Source organism: Vipera berus (genome assembly GCF_964194415.1).
Source record: "Vipera berus genome assembly, chromosome: 2".
Classification (NCBI taxonomy): Eukaryota; Metazoa; Chordata; class Lepidosauria; order Squamata; family Viperidae; genus Vipera; species Vipera berus.
In genome coordinates this window covers 118,589,987-118,608,650 of record NC_138203.1, presented here as the reverse complement: position 1 = coordinate 118,608,650, position 18,664 = coordinate 118,589,987, and the positions used below count along the sequence as shown (strand labels likewise).

The 18,664-nt window shown below is 40.4% G+C and overlaps 1 protein-coding gene across 1 annotated transcript in view; it reads right to left on the bottom strand.

Moving 5' to 3' along the window:
* PALM3 (paralemmin 3) overlaps positions 1-7,495 on the bottom strand; it is a 30,686-nt gene extending 23,191 nt beyond the window's left edge. The window contains exon 1 of the mRNA XM_081317919.1: positions 7,416-7,495. The gene's annotated coding sequence lies outside the window, so the exon portion shown is untranslated. The remainder of the gene's footprint in view (positions 1-7,415) is intronic.
* Between the last annotated feature and the right edge of the window lie 11,169 nt (positions 7,496-18,664).

The window sequence follows — 18,664 nt, the reverse complement described above, 5'->3', positions numbered from 1 at the left end:
GCCCCATCCCTGGGTTTGCACTGACAAATTACAGAAATATGATTTTCAGTAATTATTCTGGAAAATTATAATAGTTTGTCAGCTTGTCATCTGCTTCACTTGGGGGCAAGGGATTGATTGACAGATACTTGAGAAAATGAACTCTTTCTGTCCCATGCCCCTTTATTCCTTTTTAATGTCAGCTTCAGCACTGCAGTTCCACATTTTTGCACCAATAAAATGCCTGCTTGTGGATAGATGGTAGGAATGAAGAATTTGCATTGCTAATGGTATGATTATCTGGGTTTATCTAATAGTGTTTTGCAATTATACAAATATAGTGAAGACTGAAACCTCTTGTGTGGAAAAAAAATGTTATTTGGGCACAGTGCCCAATCTTACAATACAATATGAGCTGTCTGCCATATACAATTGGTGCAGAACTATTAGGAACAGCAGTTGAAACCCTACCATGTTTGCCAGAGCCAGAAAGTAGATAATCACTAGCTAGGCATGCAGGAGCAAATGAAGCAAGATAGCCATGGGTGGCATATAGGTATTTTTCAGCCAATTAGCTGGCACAGGAAGTCTGGAAGATATTTTCAATTTCATTACAACTTTCAGGTTTGCAAATCCTTCCTGTTTTAGCACCTTCTATTTAGTGTAGTAAGGAGATGAATGATTATCGTTTTTTAAGTCTCACTTATATATAGATATATAAACAGAGACTATTCCAGGGTATTTAAAATAATAATTTGTTACTTGTAATTAATTGCAGTTAGGAGGAATTAATAAAACAGGCAAAACCTGGAAGCTGGAAACAAGATGTGTTGAATAAAGGGGTATGAGTCCCTTAGAATCTGAATAGTACTTTTCTTCTATGTAGAATAGAGCAATGTTGCAAGTATATATTATTTATCATAGTTGTAACCATAACAAAACAAATTAAATCTAAAGAAAACATGGGAGGATAATACCCACTAGATTGCAACTATTTGACAAATGCTGAATTCTCCATACAATGAGTAAAAGGTGCCAATGTCTCTTCCCAAAACATCAAAAGTAGAAGTAATCTTGCTTTTTTATAGAGAAGCAGTTTGCTCAGACTAAGGAGGGCTAGATTTTGAAGATCTTGAAATTAGATGAATTTCCACTGGCTTTCAACCCACTGGATGATCAGTAAAGATCAGGAACCATACATTGGATCCAGACAGACGTGAATAGGATAGATGAAGAGGCCTAAAAGAGCTCCAGAAGCTACTGAGTCATGTAGGGGTGCTTAACCCAAGATAATCGTAGAATCATAGAGCTAGAAGGGAGCTCAGAAGTCTTCTAGCCCAACCCTCTGCTTAAAGCAGTAGTCTTATACCAACTCAGTCAAATGGAACTAACAGAACATTTCTTTTTCTTTTTTTTATTGAAAAGTTTTATCATACATTTTATCTTTAACAAACCCCCCTACCCCTCCCCTATCCCTCCCTCCTTACCCCTCCCCCCCTCCCCCCCCCGACTTCCCAGAGCTAAGTACAAGGTATAAAAGACAAAAAAAAAGAATCATAAACAACCATATGCTAACAACCGTAAACTCTAAAATCTATCACTCTCTAGCTCATATAGGATAACTACAAACACTATTAATATAAAATATATAAAAAAAGAGGAAAAAAAAGAGAAAAGAAGGGAAGGCTTATTCAAATGCTACATGAAACTTTTTAGTCCCATATTTGTTCTAGATATACTCAATCCATTTGTCCCATATTTGTTCTGGATATACTCAATCCATTCCTCTTAACAGTTTAATAGCCTCCTTAGACTTCACATCCTCTGGATTCAAAATCAAAGCCTTTTCTTTTTCCTTTATTTCATTCTCCAATTCTTTCCTCCTAGCTTCCACAGCACATCTATGTTTATTATTCATATATATCAACACCCCTCTCATATAGGCCTTGCTAGCATCCCAAACCATGTCCATAGAGGTGCCCTTATTCATATTAATTTTAAAAAAAAACAACCCTTCATCCGCTATTTACATTCTTCCACATTTCTCTAGTTTCTAAACAAATTCTCATTTACGCGCCACGAGCGCCTATCTCTATTCTCCTTATTAATCTCTAGCCAAACTGGGCTATAATCAAAAATAGTTCTTGCACATATCTTCACCTTCTTAATCCTTGAAAAAAAAGTCATTAGTCAACAAAATAAAATCGATCCTAAAAAAAGATTGATGTCTGTCAGAAAAAAAAAAAGTATAATCCTTTTCATGCGAATGTCTTTCACGCCACATATCCCACAGTTCCAAGTCATCCTTCATTTCAAAAAAGGATTTAGGCAGTCTAACATGACTTGGGACGCGCTTAAAAGCTCCAGCCTTGTCCATCTGTACATCCAAAACACCATTCCAATCCCCCATAAAAATAAAAAATTTATAATCCAACTGGGTATACTTTGTATGAAATAAACTAAAAAAGTCAGCTTGTTGTTGATTAGGAGCATATAATCCAACTAAAAGCATCTTTTTACTTTCTAGCAGCAACTCTATCATAACGTATCTTCCATGCTTATCTGCTTCAATTAAGTCTGCTGTTAAAGCACTTTTAACATAAACAACCACTCCATTAATATTGAAAAACTTTCTTCCTCTTCTGTGGTGAATTTAATCCATTAACGTTCCAAGTTAAAAATTTAGTTACCATGCATATCATCCCAAAGCTCTTGAAGCACTGCTTAAATAGTACTATCTTTTTTAGGCCGTACTCCTCCCACTGCTTGGCTGTAAGTACATTTTGGAAATTCCATAGACTTCTGCTGACCTTATTCTTTTTTTTTTTTTTTATCGTTTTAAAGCAGCACGCGTCTCCCTCTGCTCTCTAGAATCATCCAAAAAAGTTGTGGCTTGATCTCCTCCAGCACCATTCTCCTCTGTCTGCCCATCTTCAGCCTCTTGGTGTTCTCCTTCTCCAGATCCCTTTGCAGCTTCCAGAAGTGATAGTGGGGTTGCTTTTAAAACGTTATTATAAAAATCACGCGCCTGCATCACAGTGGCCAAACGGTGCCTTTTACCTTCATGCATCACCATCAACCCAACTGGAATCTCCCATCTGAACCTTATATCTCGTTGCTTGAGCTCTTGCACTAAAAATGTAAAATCCTTCCTTCTCCTTAAAATCTTTGGAGGAATTTCTTTTAGAACCAAAACTTCTTGATCAGCAATCACAACTTTAGTACCATAGGCAGCTTGAATAACTTCATCTCTAATTTCCCTCTTTGCAAAATAAACCACCACATCTCTAGGTAACTTTCTCTGTCTAGCAATCCATGAATTCACACGAAACACTTTATCCATGCCTCCCTTTATTTCAGATGCTGGCTGACTCAATACTACTTCCAGAGCCTCAGAAATCAGCTGCTTTAGGTCTTCCTTAATATTCTCTTTTAAACCTCTGATTCTAACAGCATACTGCATCTGGAAGTATTGAGCAAGACTCAGTTCTCTGTCCATTTTGTCTCTTAAATCTTCATTCTCCAGTACTTTTGCTTCTAATATGGCATTCTTTTGAGTCAAATCTTCCACTTTTTCATCCAAATCTTCCACACATTCAGCCACTCTATACACTGAAGACAAAATGTCTACCTTCATCACTCTGAACTTCTCTTCCATCCTCTCTTCTATTCTCTCCTCCAATTTCTCCAATTTCTCCTCCATCTTTGCAAATTTATCACCCATTGTTTCCAGAATTACCTGGGCATATTTTTCAAGAGCATCTTGTAAATCCTTCGGTGTCAATACAGGAATTTCTTTTAGAACCAAAACTTCTTGATCAGCAATCACAACTTTAGTACCATAGGCAGCTTGAATAACTTCATCTCTAATTTCCCTCTTTGCAAAATAAACCACCACATCTCTAGGTAACTTTCTCTGTCTAGCAATCCATGAATTCACACGAAACACTTTATCCATGCCTCCCTTTATTTCAGATGCTGGCTGACTCAATACTACTTCCAGAGCCTCAGAAATCAGCTGCTTTAGGTCTTCCTTAATATTCTCTTTTAAACCTCTGATTCTAACAGCATACTGCATCTGGAAGTATTGAGCAAGACTCAGTTCTCTGTCCATTTTGTCTCTTAAATCTTCATTCTCCAGTACTTTTGCTTCTAATATGGCATTCTTTTGAGTCAAATCTTCCACTTTTTCATCCAAATCTTCCACACATTCAGCCACTCTATACACTGAAGACAAAATGTCTACCTTCATCACTCTGAACTTCTCTTCCATCCTCTCTTCTATTCTCTCCTCCAATTTCTCCAATTTCTCCTCCATCTTTGCAAATTTATCACCCATTGTTTCCAGAATTACCTGGGCATATTTTTCAAGAGCATCTTGTAAATCCTTCGGTGTCAATACATCAGGAAGAAGGAACGCTTGCAATGATGACTGTTGCATCGGAGAAGTTCCAGCACTCCAAAGAGCTTTTGGGGGAGGTTTAGCCGCCATCTTTACTTTCACTTACTACGCACTTTCACTTTTAAATTTATAAAATCCATTAAGCTAGAAAGCAGCAATAAAAGTCCTCTTCACCTTTTCCTCCTGTACCGCTCTGCCTGCTCCTTTTATTCCATGGTCTTTCCTTCTGGCAGGGGTGGTCGCAGACGCCTGGCTCCGCTCCAAAAATCGCGGAGCAGAGACGCTGACCAGCTGGGAGCAACCCAGGCTACGGGGGAGTTCGATCCTTCAGCCGCCCAAGCTTTAAGCTCAGGCGGCCCCGGAGAACTCAACCCCTACCTGGGGGCTCACCCCCTCCTCTTCTCCCGAGGAGGGGGCTTCAAATCCACCCGAACAGCTGATCGGCGCTGTTTCGGGTGGAAATAACACAGCTGAGCCGCGGGCAGCCCGCAAGGGCTGTCTCCGGCGCCGCGCCGCCACCGGAAGTCCCGGAACTAACAGAACATTTCATATGTCAGTTTTGTCAACATACAATCAGTTTATCTCAGCCTCCAGATTTTTGGAACCACAACTTCCCTTCTGCCTCTGAATACTGACAGTCCCTCCACGAGTACCAAGGCAGGCTGAAAATGATGAAAATGAGTGTTGAGGCCTACGTGGTTTGTTCCAACTGCCTATCGGCAAACCCCCCACAGGACTAGCCATCTTCTCACCCATAGGTGTAACGCAAAATGAGAGCAATCATTTATCAGTCCATGAGATTATTCACCCACCATGGGTGGGATCTAACTAGAATGGCCAAGGGAAGCCAGATCCCTGAGCCAGCCTTTTATTTCTTTCAGTCTCATAAACTAGCTTCTGCTAAATCACTAAATGCATAAACAGTAAAATATGTCTCCTGTATGGCAGATTTTTTTTTTTACTAAATAGTTGCAGATGCTAGCTGATGATTGACTAAATCATTTCTGAGTACCTACTGGCAGTTTTTGTAAACTGTTAATTACTGAGAAATCCTCGATAGCTCGGAATCCTTCTAATTAGTTCTATTTATATGGTGGGGAAAGCCCAGAAGGCATAGAGCAGAAAATAACTTCTCCCTCACAAGTGTCTAAAGAATTGGGAGGTGGAATCCTCCAGCCGCAGAGTAGAAAGCCTGAGTGGCATTAAGCGACTGCAACCGAGAGACAATCAGGCACAGGTGTGAATTGAGTGACTCTCTGGTACAACTGCTCTCTATACACAGCCTATGTCTACTCTGTGCAGATACATATTCAGAAATGTAGTTAATGTTTATAAATATAACCAAATATGGAGAAACACATACTGTATAAAAACAAATTAATCTTTCCCAAAGGGCATTTTCTATGCAATAAGAAGTATATACACCAAAAGGAAGAACAAGAGTCTTAGACCAAAACATCTTGCAAAGAGATGCTTCTTATGGAGACCAGAGATCCACATGCAAATATAGGCAGATGTTGCTCATGGAAACTCTCTGCCCCTGGGCTCGTTCGTTCTAGATCCAGGGTGTTTTTTGAGGGCTCAGCCTTCAATCCTGAGCGACCTGATCCTCTGGGTGTGAACCCATTGAAAAGAATGCTGAAAAACTATGGAGCCATGTTGCTTTTTATAATATCAGTATGTGTCTCTCAGTATGACCCGGACTGAATGCCCATTTGTTCAACTGACAGATTGTCTGTTCTTTGGCGGAAGGGAGATCAGCCTTTCTACAAAAGAATATTTGCCTTGCCTGCTTTAACTGACATTCATTAACCTTTCATTCGGCACTTGTGCAAGAGGCCAACTTCTGCTAAAAAGCCCTGCTCTGAAATGGCAACTTTGCCCTTTGGGCTGCCTCCTCCCACAAGGTTAATGTCCCAAACCACCAAAAGTGCTGCTTCAGAGGAAAGAGAGGCTTGTGGTTATTCCAAAGGTTACGTGGGTGAAAAGAACAGCCAATGAGAACAGATGGTGCTTTCAGACTGCTACGGATGCCAGGCCTCCAAATTAGGATAAAAGTGATTCCACCATCATGTAAGTCAGCAGCCCCAGCAACCAAATAGTGTTGGTCCAACCCTACAAGTAATTCAGTGGTTGGCTGGATGGTAAAGGTAAAATTGAACCCATTGTTTCCACGTGTAAGACTGTATTCTCAAACTACAGTGAGGGTTATTTTCCATATTAGATTTTTCAGGTAGACACAAAACATTTTTGCATCTAAGGAAGATAGTATACAGACATTGCAAAAAGAGAGACAATTTTTAAAATAATTTAAGAGTGGATAGTGAAAAAATAAAATTCTTCATAATGGGAAAGGGGTGCTTAAAGTACATCAGAGTTCTTTAATATGCCTCTATTGCTACTATCACCATTTTATTAAGTGATAAGGATTTGCTTTAGTTTAATCTTAGTAATTTGTACAGGGACTAGTTGCTTGGGCAAACCAGCAGTCCGTAAATCCCAGTTAAACACTTTGGAGCTTACTGAAACATTTAAGATCTTGTTGAACTCCCTCACTGAATTCAGTAGGATTCCAATGGCTAATTCCTGGCTTGATCAAGTCCTTTCATTTAGACAGCAAAGGAGCTCAAAAAACTATACTCAGCAAGTAGCTCAAAGTGGCCCAGCAGAAATTTGAACCTGATTCAGGTTGATTTGAGCCCAATATCCTGACCATTGCACCATGACAGTTCACCGATATTCACTATTACCATTTTTCCTGTCATTTATCTGTGTTTCAAATATCTAAAGAAAAAACTGGTGTGTGTGTGTGTGTGTGTGTGTGAGTATTTCCAGATATTTTGCCAACTGATCACCTCCTTCAGCTCATCCTAAATTCATAGATATGACTGAAATCACAACATCCATTTCCTTACAACAATGACATGTCATCATATACTTAAACAAACATGGAGGAGAATAGTAATTTGATTGATTAGATTAGATAAATCAAATGACAAATAATGCCCGCATAAACAAAATATAATTAACTTGCCTTCTGAAACCAATTAGAGTCCCTCCGGTACTTTAGGAAGCTAACTTTGCAACTTCAGTGAGGCAAAAGAAGTATCTCCAACAGAAATTCACCAGCAGATCTCAAACGATCAAGACATGGAGGAAGCTCCTGCTCTTGTAAATTAAACAGCAAAAGAAATTAAACCAGCAACTCTCTGTACAGGCACAGAAACTGGAAAAGCAGTCACTGCAACTGACGGAGTAGTAATTATGCACTCTTGGCAAAAGGAAGTGGTCAGACACGTAGAGCACTAGCTGCAGCTTCACAAATTTTTTTGAAAGTACATCTCATTTCATACATTGCAATCTCTGATTCTTCAGGTTATAAAAGCATGATTTTCAGTTGGTCTTGGTGGATGAAATATAGGTTTATAGAGAATCTGGGAACATTAATGAGTTCCCTTAACTCCCTAACTGCAAACAGTGAGCATTCAAATCCAAGTGGAGTTTTCTGTCCAGGTGACTACTACATTAGTTTCAATGCATCCAAATGACTAAGTATTTAGCTAGGATCCTGGTGACTATATGGACCAATGCCTACCACCTTAATCTATAACTTTTTCAAGAACATTCCAGTGATTTCTTCAGACCCTTATCTGTTGTCTTCCACTTCTTGTTCTTGCATCGAACTTGCCAAGTTTAATCATTTTTCTAATCCAGCCCCTTGCATCACATGTCCCAAATGTGTGACTTCTAGCTAGCTGATAATCACTTCAAGGAAGAAGTCAGTTTTTATTTGGTTATAAGATGACTTATAAGCAAGTCAAGGAGAAAAAAAGATTATTATTTTTTTAAAAAAATTCAAATAAATCCAGTGGTATAAGAAATAGGCAGCTTCATCTTTCTTTACAGAAAGGGTAGTCTAGACCATTGACTATTTTTCTCAATTTCATGGGTTGCCTGTAGAAACTCACATAATCATTGATATCTGTCTGGCTGCTCCTGGGAAGATTATATGGTTTTGGCCTGATTCAGCCAGAGATCGTTCTTATATTCTGAACAATTCAGTTTGATGAATATGAGGACCTCTATCTGCAGATGCTTACCAAATACTTGAGGGACTGTCTCACCCCACTGGGATTGGCCCGTACCATTCATGCCAGCAGAGGAGGCATGCTGCGGGTCCCGTCAGCCTGATCATTCCAGTTGGCAGGGTCCAGGAGGAGGGTCTTCTCTGCTGTTGCTCCTGCCATCCCCCCCCCCAATGTGAGACTGGCCCCAACCCTCCTATCCTTTCATAAGGGCCTAAAGAATTGGCTCTGCCAGTCAGCTTGGGGTCCCAGTGGGGGAATAGCGCAATAGAGCTGATTGAATAATAACAGATCCCACCCCACCCCCCTCTGCCCCTGCCCTCCTCATGTGTCTTAGGTGTAACTGTAAGCCACCCAGAGTTACCCTATGATAAGATGGGCAGCCAATAAATTTTACAAATAAATATATAAACAAACAAACAAATAGTAACAAGGCGAGCAGATTTGAGACATTAGGAGTATGACCCACATGCCGACTGTATCTCTGGCTGAAGGCATTCTGGCATGCTGTATTTTATCAGTTCAGCGGAGGCAGTGTTGTAATCTCCAGAGAAGCTACACACTCTACGCATGGGCTCCATAAAGATGATCCACATGAAAGGATCCTCTACCATGTTCAGAATAAAGACACCCTACATACAAGTGTCCTCCATCTGGGTACCCTTAAGAGACTTGGTCTAATACTGCTATAGTAAAGGTAAAGGTTCCCCCGCATATGCGTGCTAGTTGTTTCCAACTCTAGGGGCCGGTGCTCATCTCCGTTTCAAAGCCGAAGAGCCAGCACTTGTCCAAGGACGTCTCCATGGTCATGTGGCCGGCATGATTAGATGCCAAAGGCGCACAGAACGCTGTTACCTTCCCACCCTAGTGGTCCCTATTTTTCTACTTGCATTTTTACGTGCTTTCGAACTGCTAGGTTGGCTGAAGCTGGGACGAGTAACAGGCGTTCACTCTGTTACGCGGCACTCTGGATTCGATCCGCCAAACTGCCGACCATCTGATCGACAACCTCAGTGTCCTAACCCACTGAGCCACCGCGTCCCTAATACTGCTATAACCCTTAGCAAAAATGGGCATTTGCTTATATGACAACAGAAAGTGTAATTCACATATTTGGAGAGTCACAGATTAGGGAACTCTACTATAGAAGAAAATTAACATTTCCTCTTCCTAAAACTTCACAATTATTTCCAAAGTGGGACTATGGTCCATCACCTTTCTGATCTGTCAAAAAATCACTGTAAAATTTAATAACAATAAACATATCTGTCGATTTTTTCCAAGGATCCAGGTATTTCATATACACTAAGGCCACTTCCTTTATGTTATGCTGGAACATGGGAATTTTTTCAACAAACTTTATAATTAAACATTTGAATAGGTGTCAACCCTTGGAGCTAGACCACAATATAACACTAATGCCACGTAGGTCAGTATTCATTCTCTCTCTCTCTCTCTCTCTCTCTCTCTCTCTCTCTCTCTCTCTCTCTCTCTCTCTCTCTCTCTCTCTCTCTCTCTCTCTCTCTCTCTCTCTCTCTCTCTGTAAAGCTATAGTAACAGAATCTTGCAAATCTGAATGTATTTCTCCTCTGCTATCCATTATCTTCATGAAAATTAGGAGAGGCTTGTCTGAAATGATTACTCATGTTATTTTCTTGGCCTGGGCTCAGCTCCTCTTATCTGACCTTTGCCTTGGTATTGGCTTTTCTTCCAGTCCTTCAAAGCATTCCTTCTGCTTTCTACAATAAATGGACAGCAAAACCTGCACTGCATGAGAGTGTGCTCCCACGCACTGGAGTCTTTATAACAGCTTTTCTTCATTTGGTATCATTTTAATATATTGGGACTGTAGCTTTCGAACCTGGAAACTGAGAATTCCGATCCTGCTTTAGGCGTGAAAACCAGCTCGGTGACATTGGGCCAGTCACCCTCTCTCAGTCCAACCCACCTCACAGGGTTGTTGTGGGGAAAATAGGAGGAAGGGCTATATGTATATTTGCCACATAATTTGTAAAAAAATAAAAAATAAAGGCACGATAAACAATCTAAAATAAATAAATTGGCCATGCTGGCTGACAATTCTGAGAGTTGTAATTTTATATATCTTAAGGGTTTCAGACTGGGAAACCCTTGATGTCACATCATCCAGGCACCAATATTAAAATGCTGCTTTTGCCAGCTAAAAATAAACCAATGGGAAAATTGTTTCAACGAGCTCAAAATAATTCATGGACAGATTTCACTCAACCAGACAGAATCTGACACAAATTCTAGTGGCTCAACAAGCATCAGAGACTATTAATTATGACCGTGCTATCTGCCACCAGTCTAGATAAAGGTCCATTTTCCAAACTGGAGTGTCAATAACAATAGGATGGGCAGATTTCTGATGCTGCTCAAGTGACAGTGCCTGTAGTGATTTTGCATTAGGCAGCCTAATGCTGAGCTTTCTCTTTGACAGCTTCCATTCATTTTGAATGGATCTGTGTACCAATGTATCTCAGAGGCTTATGCCTTATATTAATTAGCAAAGCCCACAGATAACATTTTAATTGTATGCCACAGATACCAGAGAGTCTTTGTTCAGTCCTGAAGCCAGATGCATCACAGGTGCCAGCAAGGAGTATGAAGTGCTGCTTTTTAACCTTGGCAAATTCAGCTGCATGACTATCTCCAAGCCCTTTTCTGCCAGAGTCCATTGGCATTTTTATAACAACAACAACAATAAAGTTGGAAGGGACCTTGGAGGTCATCTAGTCCAACCCCCTGCTCAGGCAGGAAACCCTATACCATTTTGGACAAATGGCTGTCCAGTCTCTTCTTAAAAACTTCCAGTGTTGGAGCATTTACAGCTTCTGGAGGCAGGCTGTTCCACTGGTTAATTGTTCTAACTGTCAGGAAGTTTCTCCTTAGTTCTAGGTTGCTTCTCTGTCTGGTTAGTTGCCATCTGTTGCTTTTTGTTCTGCCTTCTGGCGCTTTGGAGAATAGCTTGACTCCCTCTTCTTTGTGGAAGCCCCTGAGATATTGGAACACTGCTATCATGTCCCCCCACACACACCCGTCCTTCTCTTCTTTAAACTAGACATTCCTGATTCCAGCAACCGTTCCTTATACTGCTGCCAAAAGGACTTCCTTCTTCCTGCTGTGCTAAGTGGAACCTCTGCTGCATCAACAGCACCAAAGATAGAAAACCACCACAGCTCCCTGATCCATGTCCCAGAGAGGCTCTGGGTGAGTCTTTCTACTGTCATTTAAGGAGGCAGTGGAGTGGAGAAGCACCCCGGGAAGAAGAATGCAGATTGCCAAAGCTTAGGCTGTGCTTTCTATATCTTGACTTGGCTTTTGTAAATGGTTGACCCAGGATGCTTGTGAAGGTGAACAGAGTAACAGTTGTTAAGCATGCTTCTAATAAGAATGCATTCAGCCTTCACCATCACTCTCTTAAATAGTTAGTTAAAAACCTGGCACTTTATTCCAAAGGTATGAGAAGTCAAGCTGTGTCCCCAAAAAGTAAGGTTGTAGACAAGTGAGACTTAGAGCATATGATCACATCCACCTAATGCAACACAAACATACTTCATGTGGCATTTTTATGCCTGGTCTTCATGACGGTCCTTTCATGCTATCCTCACCCACAACTGAGGCAGCTTAAATTAGTTTTTTGGTTGCTCCAATTTTGTTTTCCTTTTCCCAATACATTTTTTTGTCATAGACCTTTGGCTTGGGCTGTAGGAAAGAATGGACACCTGATTTCCACAGGAGCATTTGCCTGCAAATTGTCTGACCAACAGTTTCTGAAGCCTTGTCACATCTTACACATGCTTCTTAAAAATATGGCCTTAGTAGATGTGATGACTCCGGTGAGATTACTATATGCACAAGGATGGAAAAATACTGAAATATCCACAGTGGAGTAATGGATTGTGAAGATGGTGGAATTAGCAAAAATGGCAAAATTGACCTGTTTGATCAGGGATTTTACTAAAGACTGATAACCTTTTATAGATTTTTTGCTGAAATGGAAAAGGTTTGTCAGCCAGCTACAGATCCAGTGATGGGATTCAGCCAATTCGCACCACTTTGGCAGAACCAGTAACTATTTTTTTGTTGCCCAGGCCCAAAATGGACTTCCAGAAGTGGCATCCACACAGAGAACCAGTCGTTCACATATTTGAATCCCACCACTGCACAGATCCATCTGGTGGTGATGTTGTCTATTCCACCTTTTCCTAGCAGCAGCTTACCAAGGAGTAGGTTGTGGTCTACTTTGTCAAATGACTTACTGAAATCTCAGTATACTACATCCACTGGTCTACTAGTTTAGTCACTTTATCGAAGAATGAGATGAGATTGGTTTGACATGATCTGTTTTTAACAAACCCATGCTGGCTGCTAGTTATGATTTCGTTTCCTTCTAGTTGTTCGCAGATCTGTTTTTTGATTGTCTTTTCTAGGATCTTCCCAGGTATTGATATTAAACTGATTAGTTTGTAGTTTCCTGGGTCTGTTTTTTCCCCTTTCTTGAAGATGCAAACCGCATCAGCCCTTTTCCAATTCTCAGGTATTTCCCCGATGGTCCAGGATTTTTGAAAGATGTGGTTCTGAGATAACATACTGCTAAGCTTGTAAGCCGCCCTGAGTCTTCGGAGAAGGGTGGGATATAAATGGAATTAAAATAAAAATAAATAAATAAATAAACATCTGCCAGCTCCTTCAGAACTCTGGGATGTAATCGGTCGGGTCCCAGTGATTTATATTCGTCAAGGTTGGATAGGTGTTCTCTTACCATTTTCTTGCTTATTTTATTTTCTAGTTGGTTTTTCCCCCCACATCTTTCCCTTTTTCTTTCTTTCTCATTTTATTTTATATTACTTTTATGTTTACCTTTTATATCTGAGAAAAATATTTAATAAAAATTAGTCTTTAAAAATAATGGCAGACTTGTTTTCTTTTAAGCATCTGGTCTCTGTGCTACAGAGAAGTCATTTTAAACCAGGGAAACACTATGTATTGCTCTTCTGTAAACCAGCTGCTCTATCCTGGTATTACTGGTACTACACAAATGCATGTGTTACAGGTTTTCCAATGCTTCTACCCACAAGGGAGCTTGGGAGACTGATTGAGAGCTGCCCAGGGCTGGTTGAAAGATGGGCAGCTTTATAAACCTTTTAAATAAATAAAAAATAAAATAAAATAAAGGTAATCATGTGTGGCTGACTTTTTACTATTTATGTTGGGGGAGTTGCATCTTGCCTTCGCCAATCCAGGGCTGTCCACAGCCTGCTCCCTGATGCTGCTGGCTGTGAGAATAGAACTGGATTCACTGTCAGAGGTGCCATTTTGTTGAAACACTAGTCAGATTGGTGCTCACTTCTTAAGAATCAGCCCCCCCCCCCGTGTCCCTATTTTAGGCCTGCAACTTCTCAGCTAGGCTACTTGTTGAGATGAGTTTCCAAAGTGGGTGTAGCATTCTTTGACGTTTTAAAATATTTTTTTTTATTAAAAGTTTTACCAAGAACATAAAACCTAACACAAAATAATACAAAATAAAAGCAGTAAAGAAAAAAGGAGTAAGAAAAAAAAGCAAAACTGCAGAAAAAAATAGGAAAAAAAGTTTCCAATTCTTTTTGCAGCAAATATAAGTACGATTGTAAAATTGTACTCTGTGATTAGAAAAGAAAGCTCACTCTTTTTTGTTATTATCCAGGGTTTTTTTTAATCATTAAAACTATAAGTGCACTTTTCCGGTGTTGTGCAAAAAGTCTATAAGGGGTTCCTGTCACCCACAAATATAGATTTTATTTTTTTTCTCTATCAAAGAGGTTAATGTAGCCATTTCCGCAAGTGCCATCATCTTCACCAACACTCCTCTGCTCTGAGTATTGTTGGGTCTAGCATTGTTTTCAGAAGTGCACTAAACTTGTGTTCCAGCATATTCCAATCAAAATTACTGATAGGTGGCTAACCCCAACCATTCCAACCAATGCTACACTCACCTCAATTTTCTTCCATTAGGAAGAGCAATTAGTGTTTGTTTTCCTACTGGTAGGTAAGAATTGGTAGGAGGGGAAACAAAGTCAGATGAATCTACCAATGGCTTTCCTTAATATGTCCTGCATTAAAACTATAAGGACACTACCTCTCACCAGTCTCATTATCGTGGCAGAATAGGAATCAGCAACCGAGGCAGCAAATATTTTGCTGCCATGCTTTTCTGTTTGCTCAAGAACTGGTAGATAGCCATTTGATTTGTCATTGCAAGCAAGATAAAGCCCTCAAAGTGATTAAAGGCAGAGTTGGAGTTTACATATTGCAGAGCAAAACTTCTTAGGATTTAGATTAGAAGAAGCAAGCTAGTTTTTTTGTTTGTCCCAGAAAGCACTGGAAGGCAACCAGCCTTTCTGTTGTGCAAAGCCAGCCCCTTCTCCTCACTTTGCATGGACTTCTCAACCTCAACCTCCTTTTTGTGGAAACACAAACTCTGAAGGCCAGGTGTTTTTAGCATGCTGTAGAAACCCATCCTGCTACCTTTAAAAGCTTCTTGAGCTAGTCTTACCTCAAGAGGTTCCCACTGTGACTCTGCAATGACAAACACCCTCTACTGAGATCTCTTGCACAAGTGGGTCATTTTAGTCACTCAATACCGGTATTTACTGGGTGAATTATTGTTCTGGAATTCCTTACTACTAATGAAATGGCACATTTGGAACAATGACTCATCCAGTGACAGAGTCAGAGGGATGAAGTCTCCAACTGAACAGAGTCTTCAATTTAAATTCAGAAAAGGGTACCTTGGTTATTAGAAATTTGGAAAACTGCCGCACCAGAGCTGCTTCATCTGTCATGGATAAATCAGTGATTAATAGGACACAATAGATTTTTTAAATATAAGCTTGCTTATTAATTTCTCTTATAGGAATCAGATCACGGGATGGCAAACAGTCAACTAATGAACCAAAAGGAAACCATAATCTTCTAACAGACGTAAGCACTACTTTTTCATCTAAATGCTGGAACTGTTGCAGCAAATAAGCAATGGAAGAAGATGGGCTAGACTAATAATTGTGGGAATGCTTACCTGATTGCTGCCCAGAATATGAATGACAAGCAGCTGTCAATAATTAGAAACAGCATGCAGTGGAAGCTAGGCTTCTCTTGCAATCCATCTACTTGGGATGATAGTTGCTAGGATATATGGTGAATTTCAACTAATACTTTGGGTGCGCAAACCAAAGTCTTTTTTCACTAGAGACCCTTACTATATCTCAGCTGTTGCTATAGTGAATGTAGCATCTTGTTGGAATGGTAATGTGAGGTCTTCATTCTTGCAGCTATGGTGTCTGGCTAAGAAAATCTGTTGTGCTTACTGGAGTGGAATGACTATCTTGAGGGTGTTAATTAGCTGAGGAATGGGCAACACAGGAATTTCTCCCCCTCTCCTCTTAAAATAGAGGAATCCTCCAGGAAATCCACCAATAACTAATCAAGGCTGGCCAGACACTTCTTGAAAGGAAAGGTAAGTGCCATAATACAGTGTGTAATGTAATGAGATTTATTTTTTACCTCTGACAATACAAGAACTAGCACATTAACCTGGATTTTAATCCTCCCCAAAATTGGGGTACACAACAACTTTGAGAGCATGTTAAGGTGAGGATTATTTTTAGCAACAATGTTCACATAAATCCTTTTCCAAATACAATCTTCTCCAGTCTCCCTCCCCCGCCCCAGCCAAGTTATTTCAATTTTAGGCACTTAAATCAAGAGGACATAGGGTTTTTATCATTGTATTTTCACAATGGAAAGTAGAACAGAAAAATCTGCTGTGATAGATAAGACAACCTTTATTGTCATTTTCTACTTTGAGCACACTAGCCCACATTCAAAATGAAATTCTATTGCCTGCTCTCAAAAGAAAGTACCCATACCCATACATAATACACATATGCACATTACATATATAAGTTTATTAAACAGTTGGTTTATATTTATCCCAGTGTTCGACTATTTCTTTCGTAACATGGATGTGTCCAGGATTCGTATTTTTAATGTAATTAAAGAATGTGTGTGTGTGTATACACGCACACACACATTATTAATCACTGTCCATTTTGAACACATAGCAGAAAGAGGAAACCTGAGAATTTACAAGGGATTGATGCTATACAGTATTTCAAACTACAACCCCCAGGTGCCCCAGCCATTGATGATTGCTCAAGTAGCTCGGTAACATCAGGAGGGCCACAGTTTCCTCCGTACATTTCAGTGGGGGTGGAAAAGCCCCAGAGAGCAGTGATGAAATGAGCAAAGCTAAGCAATATTCAAAAGGCCTGAAGGCTCCATTTCCAGTCTCAAATGCACTAAATCATTTCAAGGCCAAGCCAAGGACAAAACTGCTACTGAACAAACAGACAGATTTACTGGGCACTTTTACGCTTGTTAAATTAGTCTGGAAGACTTTTTATGCCTTTATATATAATCATTAAAAAACAATTAGGCCATGTGGCCACTACAGATATATCCATGATCAACATAAAGTTGGTTTGTTGTTGTTGTTGTTAGCTGCAAAGTCGTGTCCGACCCATCGCGACCCTATGGACAACGTTCCTCCAGGCCTTCCTGTCCTCTACCATCTTCTGGAGTCCATTTAAGCTCACGCCTACTGCTTCAGTGACTCCATCCAGCCACCTCATTCTCTGTCGTCCCCTTCTTCTCTTGCCCTCAATCTTTCCCAGCATTAGGCTCTTCTCCAGTGAGTCCTTCCTTCTCATTAGGTGGTCAAAGTATTTGAGTTTCAGCTTCAGGATCTGGCCTTCTAAAGAGCAGTCAGGGTTGATCTCCTCTAGGACTGACTGGTTTGATCGCCTTGCAGTCCAAGGGACTCGCAGGAGTCTTCTCCAGCACCATAGCCCAGAGGCCTCAATTCTTTGGCGCTCAGCCTTTCTTATGGTCCAATTTTCACTGCCATACATTGCAACTGGGAAGACCATGGCCTTGACTATACACACTTTTGTTGACAGGGTGATGTCTCTGCTTTTTAGTGTGCTGTCTAGATTTGTCATGGCTTTCCTCCCGAGGAGCAAGCGTCTTTTAATTTCTTGGCTACAGTCTCCATCTGCAGTGATCTTGGAGCCCAGGAAAATAAAATCTGTCACTACCTCCATTTCTTCCCCATCTATTTGCCAGGAATTGAGAGGGCCGGATGCCATGATCTTCGTTTTCTTAATATTAAGTTTCAACCCAACTTTTGCACTCTCCTTCTTCACCCGCAACAAGAGGCTCTTTAGTTCTTCTTCACTTTCTGCCATTAGAGTGGTATCATCTGCATATCTTAGGTTGTTGATATTTCTTCCGGGAATCTTAATTCCAATTTTTGATTCATCTAGCCCTGCCTTTCCCATGATGTGCTCTGCATATAAGTTAAATAGGCAGGGCAACAGTATACAGCCTTGCCGGACTCCTTTCCCAATTTTGAACCAATCAGTGGTTCCGTGTCCAGTTCTCACTGTTGCTTCTTGGCCCACATATAGGTTTCTCAAGAGACAAATAAGATGGTCTGGTACGCCCATCTCTTTAAGAACTTGCCACAGTTTGTTATGATCCACACAATCAAAGGCTTTAGCATAATCAATGAAGCAGAAGTAGATGTTTTTCTGGAACTCTCTAGCTTTCTCCATGATCCAGCGTAGGTTGGCAATTTGATCTCTGGTTCCTCTGCCTCTTCGAATTCCTCCCTGTACTTCTGGTAGTTCTCGATCCACATACTGCTGGAGTCTAGCTTGTAGGATTTTAAGCATAACTTTACTAGCATGAGAAATGAGTGCAATGGTGCGATAGTTTGAACATTCTTTGGCACTGCCTTTCTTTGGAATTGGAATGTAAACTGATCTTTTCCAATCCTGTGGCCACTGTTGAGTTTTCCAAATTTGCTGGCAAATTGAGTGTAGCACTTTTACTGCATCGTATTTTAAGATTTTGAATAGCTCAGCTGGGATACTGTCACCTCCACTAGCTTTGTTGTTGCTCAGCTTTTCTAAGGCCCACTTCACTTCACATTCTAGGATGTCTGGCTCGAGGTCAGTGACCACCTCATTGTGATTATCAGGGACGTTAAGCTCATTCTTGTATAGTTCTTCTGTGTAATTTTGCCACCTCTTCTTAATCTCTTCTGCCTCTGTTAGGTCCCTGCCGTTTTGGT